The sequence below is a fragment of the Ovis canadensis genome, chromosome 5, assembly GCF_042477335.2.
Source record: "Ovis canadensis isolate MfBH-ARS-UI-01 breed Bighorn chromosome 5, ARS-UI_OviCan_v2, whole genome shotgun sequence".
Taxonomy (NCBI): Eukaryota; Metazoa; Chordata; class Mammalia; order Artiodactyla; family Bovidae; genus Ovis; species Ovis canadensis.
The window spans coordinates 105,887,178-105,902,989 of record NC_091249.1 but is presented as its reverse complement, the minus strand read 5'-3'; the positions used below and the strand labels follow the sequence as shown (position 1 = coordinate 105,902,989).

Here is a 15,812-nt window from a genome sequence, read left to right as displayed (position 1 = left end):
GACTTTATGTTATTTTTTATAGTAAAACTCTCTTTTCCCTCTCTTCCTTACGTCCCCTGCATAAGTGGAAAGCAGTCAGTAGCCTATAGAATATAGAAAAATGTTTTTGCCTGTTCTCCTAATTAATCAGATCTGTAAGAGAGCTGGTGAAATTTCTTATTCGTCTCCTGTAGAGTTGTAACCAGATGTTATATATGTGAAAATATGCAGTTAAATCATGCCTTGTTTTTATTAGCTAAAGATACTGATCTTTAACATGAGTATTTAGAATAAAGTATTTTTGCAGATTTTAGTGTTTTCATGGCATCTGTTTTGCATCCTAACCAAAAAGGAACAAACTAGCATAGTGAAACTTGGTTACTGGTAAGCAGCTGAACATAAACACTTAGGCAGTTTTTAATAAAATTTGTAAAATATCTTTGCATTATAGCATCCCAAATTAGCTTATACTAAATGAGCATTTTAAAGAGAAATTATTTAAAATGTTATAAAGAAAAATGGATACTTGCTTTATCCTAGGCTGATTTTTTTTCTTTCAGAACTAATTTTTGATAGTGTTTATTGAATAATGTATACACTGAAATAAATTAAATGTGACTAGTTTTATGTAATTTTTTAGGAAAAAAACTTTCAAAGTTAATACATGGTTCAGAGAGAAATATTGGCTTTATCTTTCATTCAAGTATTTTTATAGTTATTTCTATATAGCATCATAAGCACATTAGCTAATTTAGGTTCCTGTCTGATCTTTAGTAATAGATCTGTCACTTACAAAGAATAGGTACTACCTAGTTAGACCTTATCAGTTCATAAACAAAACACTGATTAATCAATATGGGGCAGCTTTTTTTATATTCAACATTGTATAATTTGAAATGTTATTTTCCTGGTTCTCACCATCTACAAGCAATCAGAGGCCAGCCCATTTATAATAGGTTTTTCTCCTCCTAGCAGGACGTTGCTTTTGGCTATAAAAAGTTAATTTCAGATCCTGATATACTTGCATTAATTTTTGAGACATTGGCCGGGTGTAGTACAGCAAAGAATAACATGAACATCACACCACTGTGCTGTAGCTAATCGTTTATTACCTCAAGCCAGAGAAGCAGTGCTGATGTGAAGGCCTCTGTGTGTCTGTGGAAAAGATGGAAGCTGACAGAAAGCATCTTAGAGACAGCTTCCTAAGGGTCTTGAAAAGACCATAACAAGGAGAGGAGAAAACAATAGCAACACTATTTAAAGGAATACGTTTTCCTACTTACAGTGCTGGACATCTTTGGAATATTTTATGATTTTAAAAAAACTACTATCTTTAATAACAGACCCCATGTCCTCTCCAAACATCTTGGCTTCAGAATGGGAAGGCTCATTGTAATGTTATCTTTTTAGAACCATAAGTGTTCTCTAAAAAAACATATGACTGAGATGTTCATCAGCTGGGATGTTTGCTGTAATTCACCAATAAATTTGAATAATTTGACATAATTTCTGACAAAGATGAATGTTTCCACATTCATTTCCATAGTAAGGCAGTGTCTACATGAAGAAACAAGTTTGACTGACTTTACCTGCCAAATTGATCAGAAAAATGAACAAAACAACCGCCGTTTAGTCCACAGAATTAAAGCAGTTTATGTGTACAAATCTCCTTGGTGGCCTGTCAGCCCCAAAACTTGCGTGAACGGCGTGTCATTTTGGAGCCTGTAGTGTTCCACGGAAGCACAGCACTGGGGCTCACCATCGGGAGCTAATGGCCCGTGTGCTTTTGTGTCGGCAGTGGTGGAGGGTGAAGAAGGACCGTCCATCATCAGTCGTGGGACTTGGGAGTTGCAGCTGGGGTTATCCCGTGCCTGTTGAAACTAGAGGTACCACCTGAGTCATTCTACCTGTTTTTTCATCTGTATGAAAAAGAGCTGGACTAGGTCGTTTCCAATGTCCTGAACAGCTTCTCATTCTTGTCTCCTGTTTTAGGTAGAGTCACACCAGTAGTAATTGCTGTTTCAGCTGGTTTCAGTAAACGTGATGCTATGTGTGCATTTATTCCTTTATGTAAAAGACCGTAAGAGATAGGACTTCATTGTGTTCATGACTATCAGAATATAAGTTTAAAGGCATTAAGGCCTAACTCATCCACTCCCACAGAAAATAAAAAGCGGCATCAATGTCAAATCGGGGCTCCCTAGGTGGCTCAGTGATAAAGAACCTGCCTGCGAGTGTAGGAGATGCAGGAGACAGGTTCGATTCCAGGGTCAGGAAAGATCCTCTGGAAGAGGAAATGGCAACCCACTGCAGTATTCTTGCCTGGAAAACTCTGTGGACAGAGGAGCCTGGGGGGCTGCAGTCCATGGGGTCACAAAGAGTCGGACAGGACTTGGTGACTGAGTGCACACAATGCCAAATTAACTTCTGATACATTTAATTTAAGGACTAGGAAATCTCAGCAGTGAGTTTCCCGTCCTGTCTGTCTGAGGAGGAGAAGCACTAATCGATCGTAGTTTATGCTGGTGGTTGTGTGGGAAGAGACAGACTTAGGGAAGCTTTGCTTTCTTCTGACAACTTAGTGACAGAAAGTAGTAGTATGGTAGATTTCATCGTGACACCCACAGGAAGGAGTGGCAGGTTGGGTTCCTGTGGAAGTGGGTTAGGATCAGAACTATGGAAAGGCAACATCTGTTCCTCACTCCTGTTCATTGTCTTTTTTTTTTCTTTTTCTTTTGCGCTCTGTGATAGTCTCTCCTCCTCCCCACCTCTCTTATTATACGTTTGATCATGATAACCTTCCCCACAAGGAGTCCCTTCATGTCTTTTTCACTCAAGGTTTCTTCGTATAACTTACTTTGAATGGCATTGCCTCTCCTCCCTTCAGACGTATTGATATTTTGTAGATGTTTGACCCCTGTTCTTTCACGCACATACGCCTTAGAAGAACAACGTCTAAGTATCTGCCGCTTTACCATTTCCCGTTAACCCTCTTCTTCAGTTGTTCCTCTGAAAGCATCTCTGTTGCTCTCTTATCTCCATACCATGTCTGTTTCATTTGTAATCTCACTAGAGAAAACCTATGTGTAACTCTGTGTCATATATTGCCTTTTATATTATTAACACTCAGGAAAATAGTGTAAGGACTCTGCTCTGCAGTGCTGTCAATCTGCCACCTCTCAGGCACTGCTTTAGAATTCCAAAAATGTAAATGAAGTAATTAACCCGATATGAAACAGTGACATATAATTGACTTTCTAAATTAGTGAACTACTGACTCTTCTTTATGTCTTCACCATTTTATGGGATTTCGCATTGGGTAAATTGGCTACTTAACAAAAGGTGTGATGTAACAAAAATTTCTGCTTCCTACCATAATAAATACTGATGCTTATTAAACATCCGGTACCGTGCTGCCTAAGTATATTTATTTTAGATTCTTTCTGTTGGAATTATTTCATAGTCATGAAGCTAAGGCAATATTTAATGTTAGTCAAATATAAACCCCGTATCATTGACTCAACTCGTGGAATAGCCTTGAAAGAAATGCTAATGAACAGACACATGAAGGAAAATGGAATCTGGAAAAAAAAAATAGCCCAGAGACTAATTCTCCTTCGTTCACACATAAACCCTTCCCCAGTGTAAATTTTTCAGTGCCATCTTGCCTCCGCGCTGTCATCAGATGTCTAAATGATAGGTTTCAGGGTTCTCCTCTTCCTGTTAGTGATCTGAAGTGTTACTCTAGCGTTCTCTATTACAGTGGACATTGATAGAGGACACTTACGGCATAGTGACTGTTGTTTATGGTTCCCTAGTACATGAACCGGAGAAGGCAATGGCACCCCACTCCAGTACTCTCACCTGGAAAATCCCATGGGTGGAGGAGTCTGGGGGGCTGCAGTCCACGGGGTCGCAAAGAATCGGACACGACTGAGAGACTTCACTTGGACTTTTAACTTCCATGCATTGGAGAAGGAAATGGCAACCCACTCCAGTGTTCTTGCCTGGAGAATCCCAGGGACGAGGGAGCCTGGTGGGCTGCAGTCCATGGGGTCGCAAAGAGTCAGACACGACTGAAGCGACTTAGCAGCAGCAGTAGCAGCAGTACATGAACTCAGAAGTGCTCTTTTACCACATGTGGTATATGTATGTGTTTTCTAAATGTGATATGAAGGTACAGCCACAGACATAGAGGTAAATAGCTACTTTCATTCAAACCCCGTGCTTTCTTCCACCCAATGTGTATATGGTTTTGTGCAGTAGAGACAGTCTTTAAAAGTCATGTCTCAACTGAACATATTTCGAACCTTTTACATCCACAGACTCTTTTCAGAAATGTGAGATGTCCTTTCATAAGAAAAGCGACTCCAACATATCGTCAGAATCATATTTTTAAATTCTGACTTAAAGGATTGTCCTGTGTTTTTTGATCAGTACAGTGTACATTGAAACAGCCTTTATAAGTAATTAGTTGAATAGACATTTCTTCCAGTAACAGTGTTCAGTTGTTTAAGCAAGCAAACAGGCTCTAGGTATTTAGCATAAGTTTCTAGGTAGAAGGTCCAAGGTCTAAGTTTCTAGGTCCAAGGACGTGGAGATCCTTGTTCATATATTTTCAAACAATGTAGGAAGCCTATGACTTACATTTATTACAGTGATGCCACTTTCCCTTTTAAAAATGGGCATCACCTCTTCCCCAATGTTTGGCAAGCTCTTATAACCCAAAATTGGTTAACACATGTTTTGGTGGTCTTACTTTATTTATCACAGGGTCAATGCCTGTACTAGAATCTAAAAGTAAAAACTTCCCCAATATGTGTAAATTAGACCAGTACCACACCATTTCTATGTAAACCTGTGCCTACAGTTGAACAAATATGGTCAAATGAAGATTATCCTGATTTTCTAGAGGCCAAAACTCAAAAACGTCTGAAGGCATAGAGTAAATAATATCTGGAAAAGAATCAAAATCACAAATGTCTTTAGTCTGAAAATTTATATACCTCAGTGTTTATTTTCCTTTTATCATAGAAAATAAAGGCTAAGATCTAAAGAGCTGACCTCGCTACTTTTACAATGAAATTTTTCAGTCCCTGGTCGCTTTGCCTTTTCCTTCCAACACTCCTAGGTATGGTTTTATAATGGCAGACATTAAAAAGTGATGATGCATACTTTATTTGAAGTTTGGAATTGTTTTGTAACTGCACTTAGGCTTGAAATCACAAGTGTACCTTGCTTTCACTGACATATACATTTCATTTGAAATTCAGAAAATCAAATTATACCCCAATAGATTTATAGGATACCTTTTAAAATTTGTGCTTTTGGTTTCTTTATGCTTTTCAATAATCAGCTTTTCTGTCTTTTAATTTTGTGTTTTTCCCTTTTTAATCTATAGTTTAGGGATAATGCAAAAATTTGATGGGCTAGATAGTACAGAGTTAGATTGTGAGACCTGAAATCTAAGGTAAATTTACTTGATCTCATAGATATCAGTTAAATCATAATGTAAGCTTGAGTACATAGATACAACAATAGAGTGCTCGGCATTTTGGAAAAAATGATTTAGATTTGAATGGACAAGGCTAGTGCTTAATTTCAGTTTGGCCTGAGGGGGACATTGTGACATACCGCCCAGCAACTCCTTCATTAAAGAACATGTTGCCCCACGTCCTGGGTGCGCCCTTGGCGGACAGTCTTCAGCTGCCAGGTTCATCAGGCATTGTCCTGGCCGCTGTGGGATGGATATTCAAAGAGAGAGTTGTGTGGGAGATTAAGGGCCCAGCTGCCTGAGACCCAACTTGGGATGACTCTAAAGGGCCATTCTAGGTCCAGAGCTCCCCCGGGGTTGTGCATGGTTGTCTTGGACCTGCATCTGACCTTAACAGCTCTCTGCCATTCTTGCTTTGCACCCCTCCCTCCCCGAGATGCTGATTCCCAGGGCGCTCCTTTGTAACACCCTGCATGCTAAATTCAGTCTCAGAGTCTGTCCCTGGGGAACCCATCTGTGTTCATCTGTGTTAGTCCCTCAGTCGTGTCTGACTGTTTGCAACCCCATGAGTGGTAGCACACCAGGCTCCTCTGTCCATGGAACTCTCCAGGCAAGAATACTGGAGTGGGTTGTCATTTCCTTCTCCAAGGGATCTTCTCAACCCAGGGATTGAGCTCGGGTCTCCTGCATTGCAGGCAGATTCTTTACTGTCTGAGCCACCAGGGAAGCCCAGCTTATGCTCTCTTTCTAAATATGCCAAATCAGACATTGCTCTGACTTCCTAACCATCACTTTCCCTGTTCTGTTCTGTTTCTGTAAACAGCACCTCCATTCATTCCGCAGATAATTTTTGAGCAAATACTATGTGCCAGTCACTGTGTAGAGAAAGAGATGTGGCGTTGACTTGGAAAATATGATCCTTCCCCCTTGGAGCCTACATTTCAGTGGGAAAGAAAGATAGTGAATGAGTCTTTACCAGTGTAAGTATTTAAGATGGAGAAGTGTAGGGTATTATGTACAGATAGTCATGGTATAAAGACACAGGATTTAGAGTTAATAGGTCTAGCTGAGCCACATACTAAGTGTGTGAATATGGGCAAGTCACTTTCTCTAAAAGCATCGATTTCCTCATCTGTAAAACAGGTTCATAATCAACTACCAATCTGCTTTAAAAGAAATTGTTCTAATAAGATAATCTATATACTATAAACACTCAAAATATTGAGTCTCTACAGAATTTATCAGAATCTGACTTCCTTCCTAAATTGTGAGTTCTTCCTAAAGGTCAAAAATCAACCTAATGGTAATAATGTATTATCTAGAAAGGTTGATAAATTAGAATATCACTCCCCCTGTCTACAGTAGGTGGCAGAGTATACAGTCTTTAAAATATATTGAAAATAACACAGGTAATTGGCATCTGAACTTTTAATAAAAATATTGTTAAATTTATAGAATAACTTTGAAAACTTTAATGAAATTTCAAATACACCAAACATCTATGTGCAAATTCAATAAGTTTTTTTTTCTCCAAAGGTAGTGAAGTATAATTGACAATTAAATTCTGTGTATTTTTAAGGTATACAACCTGATGACTCCAGTATCTGTATACATTGTGAAATGTTCAGCCACAACCGAGCCAGTCATATCCATCACCTCACCCCTAACATAAAGGCTTTTTAAGAGGAATTTGTAAAATAACATGATCTTCTGCACTCTGGTTATCTGCTATATATCTTTGTGGCAAGAAATCCATCTCTTTGTGTTTTTTTTTTCCCAAAACTTGAAGAAAATGCTTGTTTTTAAAAACTTCAGTATATTAACATTCTCCCAGCTGAACATATAGGTCATATATATTCCAGTATATATATGGGAATATATGCCTGCCCCTGCCAAATCCATATATATGCACACATGTATATACAGCAGAGTATTTCTAGTGTATGCCAATTACCAAAGGCTATAAGTGGTTTTTAAACTGAATATTGTGAACCTGCTACTTAGTTGCATCAGAAACATTCCTTGGTATGTAGTACATATACAGCGTTTTAAAAAGTTTTCTCGGTTTTCCATTTAAGACCATGTATTGTCACCATTTAAGCATCTCCTTTGCTAAGCCTGCCTTAATTTTTTGGACTGATGGTGTTTTTAGTCCTCACTTGCACATTTATAAGACTTCCCTGGTGGCTCAGACGGTAAAGCGTCTGTCTACAATGCGGGAGACCTGGGTTCCATCCCTGGATCGGGAAGATCCCCTGGAGAAGGTAATGGCAATCCACTCCAGTACTATTGCCTGGAAAATCCCAGGGACAGAGGAGCCTGGTGGGCTACAGTCCCTGGGGTCACAAAGAGTTGGACACGACTGAGCGACTTCACTTTCCTTTCCTTTCCATACATTTATAATATATCCACTTTCTATATATTCTTCATCGTTTTCAAATCTGTGTTTTATTTTATCTTGCTGACTTGTGGGCACTCTCCTAAGATTGCCTAATAAAACATTTAATCACACAAGTCATCTTGATGAACCCTTACACTGTTTTTTTAATCTGTGACCTCTTTTATTTTTTTTTCTTACAACTAGCTTGCTGTTTTCTTGATTAGTAAAGTAAGTTTCTCACACCGTTGCTTTTTTTTTCCCCCTCACGTCGTGTGTTTTCGTAAGGCACTGGTCCTCTTTCCCTTCTCCCAGATTGTCAGTCAGTTAATATGCGTTTTGTTTTGTTTTCCCCTTCTCAGCCTGCCTTCCACATGCCTTTTTGTTGCTGAAGGGGTCTGCACGTGGCACACGGTCTAGGCAGGAAAGGAAAGGGAAGTGGTCGCTGCTCTCCTCTGGCCGCCTGCAACAGTAAATCATAACTTGCCATTCCCTGACTGGTGGCTGGAGACTTATCTTCATAAATGCACGTGACCCAAGAAGTTTCAGTTTACACACCCTGTCCCTCGGGGTTCTTGCCTGCAGAGAGCCTTTTTCCTTCCTGAAACTAGACAAAGGTTGTAAGAATTGAAGCGAGGGCTTCAAAGCACAGGAAGAGGGAATGTTGTCTTATCCTGTGGCTACCGTGGAGCTCCAGCTGGCCCCGTTTACCTACCCAGGGTGTGAGGCTACATGTGCGTCTGCGAAGGGCCACACCGCGCTCAGGCTTGCCCTGAAGTTTTGAATTGAAGAACTTTGGGGAGTATTTCTTGTGTGTTTAACTGCATGGTTATTGGGTTTTTTTTTTTTCATGATAACTCTCTAGGTTTAGGTACATCCTCCAATGGCTAAGCATTGAGCACAAAGACTTACTCATTTACTAGAGTGACCTTTAACTTCTGTATGATATGTATGCACATACACTAGGGCTGAGCAGCTAACATTATACATATTTACTGTCCAAACCCAAACACTTTTAACAGTGAAAGGAGACACTATTAATAATTGACCAGGTCAGTAGGCATAAAGTGGGACTGCCCTGGGCCATCTAAAATGTATGGTTATCCCATTTATACCTGGTTATTCATGTTGATGTATGGCTAAACCAATGCAGTATTGTAAAGTAAAATCAAATTTAAAAATAAAGAAATAAATAAAAGCATTTAAGCAAGTCCAAATCAGTGTATGTAATGGAGGTGAAACTAGGCTACAACCACTTTATTCAGGTGGGTGTAGTCATTGTATGACACTTCTTAACTACCCCCTCAGCGCAAATGTTGATGTCACTGAAATGTACACAGATACCATATCTAAAAGGAAGGATACATTTTTGAAATTTAAAATCAATGGCAAGGTAATGATAGTAGCTGACAGTATTAATCGTGTATCTGCTTTATCACGTTTATCCTTCAGCCACTCTATGAAGTGTGATACCCACTTTTGTTATTGTTATAATGATTACTTTTGATTCATTATAATTTTATTATTCCCACTTTTGTATTCTTATAGCAATTAGCAAAAACTAAAAATTTAAGGACATCATATTCAAGAGCCTGTGCGTGCTTCTAACTACAACGCTATACTGCCTTCCTCTGGACATACTTTATATCTCTGTGATTATCTTTTTAAAACCATAGTCAGATACACTCCCTTCTATGTAAAAAAAAAAAAACCAGCAGTAAAAAGACTGTCTCCACCAGCCTGGCACTGCTAAGCCATGGCTCCATGCTTTGTTGCCAGTCCAGTAATTCTGAAAGGGTTCACTGGTTCCTAGAAAATGAGGTTGCCACAGAATGACTTCAGTAGTTCTGTTTTAATTTTCAAGTGCTTGGTGCTGTTACTGGTCTAGTATTCTGATTACAGGATTTTAAACAGACACGATAATCAGCTCTTTTTACTCAACCAGGTGGTTTTAGAATTATTGAACCACAAACTCTTAAGGAAAATGCAGCCCTTCATAATTTTTTTCATTTATGGATTTTATAGCTCTTTAAAAAATAATGCTGTCATTAAATGCATTCTCAGTTAAGCTTCTGTTACCTTCTACGTTGAGGAAAGAGAATGCACTGGTTTACACATCTGGAGTAGTTTGCGTTGTGTGTTTTTGTGGGATCATGTGTTATAATTGTGTACTGTGTGCCAAGTCCTCTGCTAGTTGCTTTATATTCAGTCTGTGGCATCTCACCATAACTCTGTGACTTAGCTTATTTATTATCTCCCTTTGACGTGGAATAAAAGAGAGGCCTGGAAAAAGTTTAAATAATTAACTCAAGGTGTTAACTACCAGAAGTGGCAAAGTGGGGATTTGAACCCAGAGAATCTGACTCCATCATCCTTGAACCTAACCACCGTACTCCTTATGAAGACTGCTTACTTGAAAGTGTCTACTTTCAAAGGAAAAGCAAAAACAGTGAGAGCTGAGTGTCATGCTTGTCTGAATTTCCTGCTGGGCAATTTAGTCTTCTTATTTCATCTACCAAAGTGTGTGTAGATTTCATTATGATGAGTAGAGGTACTTCAAAAGCCTTGTGTGACAGAACCAAGGTTTTTATGTTGCAGCATAGGTTTTTGTGGGTAGCATGTTACTGGGATCAACCTGTACAATAGACTCTTCAGGAAGACGTTAACAGAAAAGACTCTGCCAAACCCAGTGTTGGCCGATTAGTCATCTTGGCCCTGGGCACATTTTTAACTGAGTAGGCCCAAGAGCACAAAAGGTAGTACACACACAAGGAGACATACAAGGAGAAAAAATGATGGGAGGCACTCATGAAGATGGCACTTGAGTAGAAGCACTGAGTGTAATTACCATCTGCAATGAAAATGTGAAAAGGTCCTTTCCAAACTTTGAAACAACTTAACTTGAGGAGCTCTAGAGGGAGCTGATCTATTTATGTATATATATATATCTTTTTTTTAAAGACATCTCAGACTTCAACTGTGCTATTAACCAGAGTGATGATTCATTCATGCTCATACAGTAATAATGATCCTCAGATTCATAAATGTACAGTAGTGTCAGGTCTTAATCTGAAGGAGACACGCGTTATTTGATTTTCTTTGAGACTGTTCTTTCCTGTACAAGTGATTCACATGCTGTAATCCTCATAGTACATATGTGTAACACATGTCAGAATTTAAAAAGAGAGTAATGGCTTTTGCTGATGAAAGACTTTAAACTATTTTCCTCAAAAACATTAAGCATGCAAATATAAATATAGGCCTGAATGTGCATATATTCCTCCCTACCCCTAAGCCACACTGGCTCTTTCAGGAGGTCCCCTTGGACTTTAAAATATAAGACATATTTATTCTGAGTGCTGTGGCTGCTGGGTCACACATATGGGAGAATAAAATTATCTATTTCACCTTTAGGTTAGGATGAAGACAACCCAATTCAGAGTTCATTTCTTCTTCAGATGGGGGAGTATTGAATCTAGTACTGACTTGGATTTGTAACTTCCAAAATCCAAGACCCTGGAGGAGAGACATGAATCTGCTCCCACAGATTTCATGTCAGAGCATCCTTATAACGTCAACATTTCCCTGCCTTCAAAAACGTATCTTCTAAGCTAAGACAAGGAGAGCAACTTTTTCATTTAATTTAGGAAAAATAGTAAACGCTTTAAGTTTTCCTTTGCTAAAAGTAGTCCACGATGGAGTTCTGGAAGAAATGAAACCCACGGAAAAGTGAACAGTTTGTAGGCACAGAAAGGGAATTAAGGAACTTTCAGGGTGACATGAAGTATTTGGATTGGTTCAGGTACTTGTGGAGGTAGTAAGCAGGTATCTCACTGGAGGGCCTTGGAGAAAGCATAGTGAGGGAAGTTAGGTGGGCAGAAAAGGCCTACCTGATTCCTGGGGAGAGCTGGTAGCAGCCCTATGAAAGGACCCTGTGCGCATGGAGGGGGCAAAGGTCGCTGCTGCTGACTCTGGCCCTCCCTTGCCCCCTTCTGGTGCTCTGGTCTCCATCTAACCAAACACTCCTAAACTCAGGAAGCTGTCTTATCTTGTTACACTTACTTAATGTTTAAAATCTTACTTTTAACTCTGGAAGAAAAAAAAAATCGGTATTTTTTGCTCTGAATTTCAAACACATGGAAAATTTTAATAATAAGGTAAGCCTGCATACAAATGGTATATGTTTTTACTGTTCAAACTACTTGGTATTTACTGGGTTAATCTTGTCAGACTGGTAACATGCAATCCAGTGAAGGAAAGTACAGATTAACTGTATATAAGCCAAGGTGAAAGGACATTATAACAAAAAATTGAATAAATGGAATAAATAGGATTAAGGGGAAGCAAAAATATCAGATGACAGCATCAAATATTTTGTACTAATTCTCAAATCATCAATATGATTTATAGAAATATTCAGGTTCCTTGTTATCCTAGACAGCAACCTACTCCAGTATTCATGCCTGGAAAATCCCATGGACCGAGGAGCCTGGCGGGCTACGATCCACGGGGTCACAAAGAGTCAGATACGACTGAGCGACTTCTGTATGTAATAATTTTTAGTGTTGTTGATAATCTGATATTGCTCATGGCTGATTTCTCTCTGAGCATCATTTTTAGAATTTCAATTTTCTTTACTGATTTGGATTTGAATTTTTTTAACCATTCCTTTAACTGTCCAAGTCAATGAAAAAGGAATTAATCAAGTGAGTTTGTTTATATAAGAATATAACAATATATTGCTGAGAAATAGACCCATGTGACCCAAATGAAAGAACAGAAGCCATAAAGTCATGGTCAAGTGAGAGTTGTGTCATTTTACGTGGCCCCAGACAGAGTCGTGTCTGTGTGGCCATTAACCAGTTTCTCAGCTTCAGTTTCCTCCTCCCAAATGGGGAAAATGATACAAATTATACATTTATTTCAATACTGTTTCAGAATGAAGTAAAAGTATTCATTTTGAAATTTATAAAGTGCTATGTAGAAATATTAAACACAAATAAAAGTAATATTTTAATTGTAACTTTGCCACATGTAACCTGATACGCCATGAACTTTAGGATAATATGTCTGGGTTACCAATTTTTTTTACTTTTATTGAACTTTTGATACTATACTGCCATCAGTCAATTCAGTCACTCAGTCATGTCTGATTCTTTGCAACCTCATGAACTGCAGCACACCATGCCTCCCTGTCCATCACCAACTCCCGGAGTTTACTCAAACTCATGTCCAGTGAGTTGGTGATGCCATCCAACCATCTCATCCTCTGTCGTCCCCTTCTCCCACCTTCAGTCTTTCCCAGCATCAGGGTCTTTTCAAATGAGTCAGTTCTTTGCGTCAGATGGCCAAAGTATTGGAGTTTCAGCTTCAGCATCAGTCCTTCCAATGAATATTCAGGACTGATTTCCTTTCAGATGGACTGGTTTTATCTCCTTGCAGTCCAAGGGACTCTCAAGAGTTCTCCAGCTAAACAGTTCAAAAGCATCAATTTTTTGACGCTCAACTTTCTTTATAGTCCAACATCCATACATGACTACTGGAAAAACCGTAGCTTTGTCTTTATGGCTGAAGTCACCATCTGCAGTGATTTGGGAGCCCCAAAAAATAAAGTCTCTCACTGTTTTTCCATTGTTTCTCCAACGATTTGCCATGAAGTGATGGGACTGGATGCCATGATCTTTGTTTTCTGACTGTTGAGTTTTAAGCCAACTTTTTCACTCTCCTCTTTCACTTTCATCAAGAGGCTCTTTAGTTCTTCACTTTCTGCCATAAGGGTAGTGTCATCTGCATATCTGAGGTTATTGACATTTCTCCCGGCAGTCTTGATTCCAGCTTGTGCTTCATCCAGCCCAGTGTTTCTCATGATGCACTCTGCATAGAAGTTAAATAAGTAGGGTGACAGTATACAGCCTTGATGTACTCCTTTCCCTATTTGGAACCAGTCTGTTGTTCCATGTCCAGTTCTGTTGCTTCTTGACCTGCATACAGGTTTCCCAGGAGGCAGGTCAGGTGGTCTGGTATTCCCATCTCTTAAAGAATTTTCCAGAGTTTGTTGTGATCCATACAAAGGCTTTGGCATAGTCAATAAAATAGAAGTAGATGTTTTTCTGGAACTCTCTTGCTTTTTTGAGGATCCAGCGGATGTTGGCAATTTGATCTCTGGTTCCTCTGCCTTTTGTAAATCCAGCTTGAACATCTGGAAGTTCACAGTTCACATACTGTTGAACTATACTGCCATACTTAAGACATTATAACAACAACAACAAAATAATGGCATCTTTCTTCTTTCAAATATTGGTATTGGGCTCATGAGCTCTTACTATTTTTAGAAATTAAGATCCCTTTGAGCATCTAATAAAGCTGAGCATCCTTTCCCAGAAAAATATTCATGTCACATACAGATAGAATTTTGCAGAGAATTTCAAACATCTCCTTATCCCTGGATCCTAATAAAAAGCACATCTTCACCTTAAATTGATGTAGAGTAGGGCTTTGGTCACTTGGCTTCTTTCTTTTCAGACTTCTGAGTTTTCCACACCATCACAGTCTTCTATTATGGACTGTTAAAGAAGTTGTCTTCCTCCCCGTCTATGCCTCCACCCTTTCCTTGCTTTAGCTATGTTGCTTCTAAGGTCTGTCTCTTACACAGTCTTGGTTCCTGTGTTCAGTCTCCCCCTAGCCAGCACTGCCATTCTCCAGCATTTTCCATCAGTGCTCAGTCCCAGTTAGGGAGCGAATGGGGGCTAGAAACCGCCCCGACAAATGCAAAATGCAGAGGCTTTGGACCGAAATGGCAGCTGCAAGTAGGTCAGCACTGCCCATTGCAGCAAGGCCAGCACAGAGGAGAATCATCAGGAAAACTAAACTGTTAAGATTTTCACCAATTTACAAATCTCCTAATCCTTTACAGTCAAATATTTGAAAATTTTTGTGACTGAGTTCATTTGTAAACAGCTCTTGATTCAGAGCCTCTGGAATCTGACCGTTCCCCTCCTCTAGTAATATAATATGAAAGTGCTTTTTAAACTGTAAAGAACTAAAACAGTGTAAGGGAGGATCATGCTGGATTATAATGTGATTTGATGAGATGTGAACAAAAGTTATACATCATCACCTCCCTTTGTGTGAAATGTCAGCCAGATGAACAAACAGACCAAACCCACCCACCCCCACCACCACCCCCCCCGCCTCTCCCCCGGTAGTTAATCTATCAACTGTATATTTTTCCAGGTTTGTAAAATTTTAATCCCCAGATTTACTTTTGCACTAAATCCTCAGCCTTTTCAACTCTTAACTGTATATCATTTCACAAATGGCCCTTGATATCTAGTGTCTTCAAGTCACTACCACCTTTAAGTCAGCATGTGTTAACAACAACCAAAAGAAAATTGAGCACAAATATTTTTGAATGCAGACATATTCTTAGAATACCAGGAGACCACAGTGTTCTTATTTGGTAATTTCAGCAACAGTCGTTCTCCGTGTCTAAAAATGTTCCTGTTTGGAAAATGAGAATAAGGACATATAAGTTCTTCATGAGCCAGGTGGATTCCCTGTTGTGGAACTGGGAGTTTTATTAGCTGATGTTGGTTTAAATTTCTGTATTCTAGTGCCATTTGGAGAATCTTATTTTTAAAATAAAATCTAGAAGCAGGTAGCACACTATTTAATAATGAATATGAAGTCCTGAATTGGAGTATTATTTTATGCTTTTTAAAATATTATTGGTATTGCCAGGTGAATGTTGCAGTAATATCATCATGCTGATAACCAGCATTGATTTTAAGATTTGCACATTACATAAGCAGAAACCACAAGACACAAAGATTTAAGGTGCAGAAATGCTGCTGAGGCAGCATTAACAGTGAATTAGATTCCCATTAGGTCCTGTTCAGTGAAAGGGGATCTGCATATGTAGAGTTTAAAGGAATTTAGCAGAGAGAGAGATTTTTAATTCAA

The 15,812-nt window shown here is 39.0% G+C and overlaps 1 protein-coding gene across 20 annotated transcripts in view; it reads left to right on the top strand.

Annotated features, from left to right (window-relative positions):
• ARB2A (ARB2 cotranscriptional regulator A) overlaps positions 1-15,812 on the top strand; it is a 409,235-nt gene that overhangs the window by 249,763 nt on the left and 143,660 nt on the right. The window lies entirely within an intron of this gene.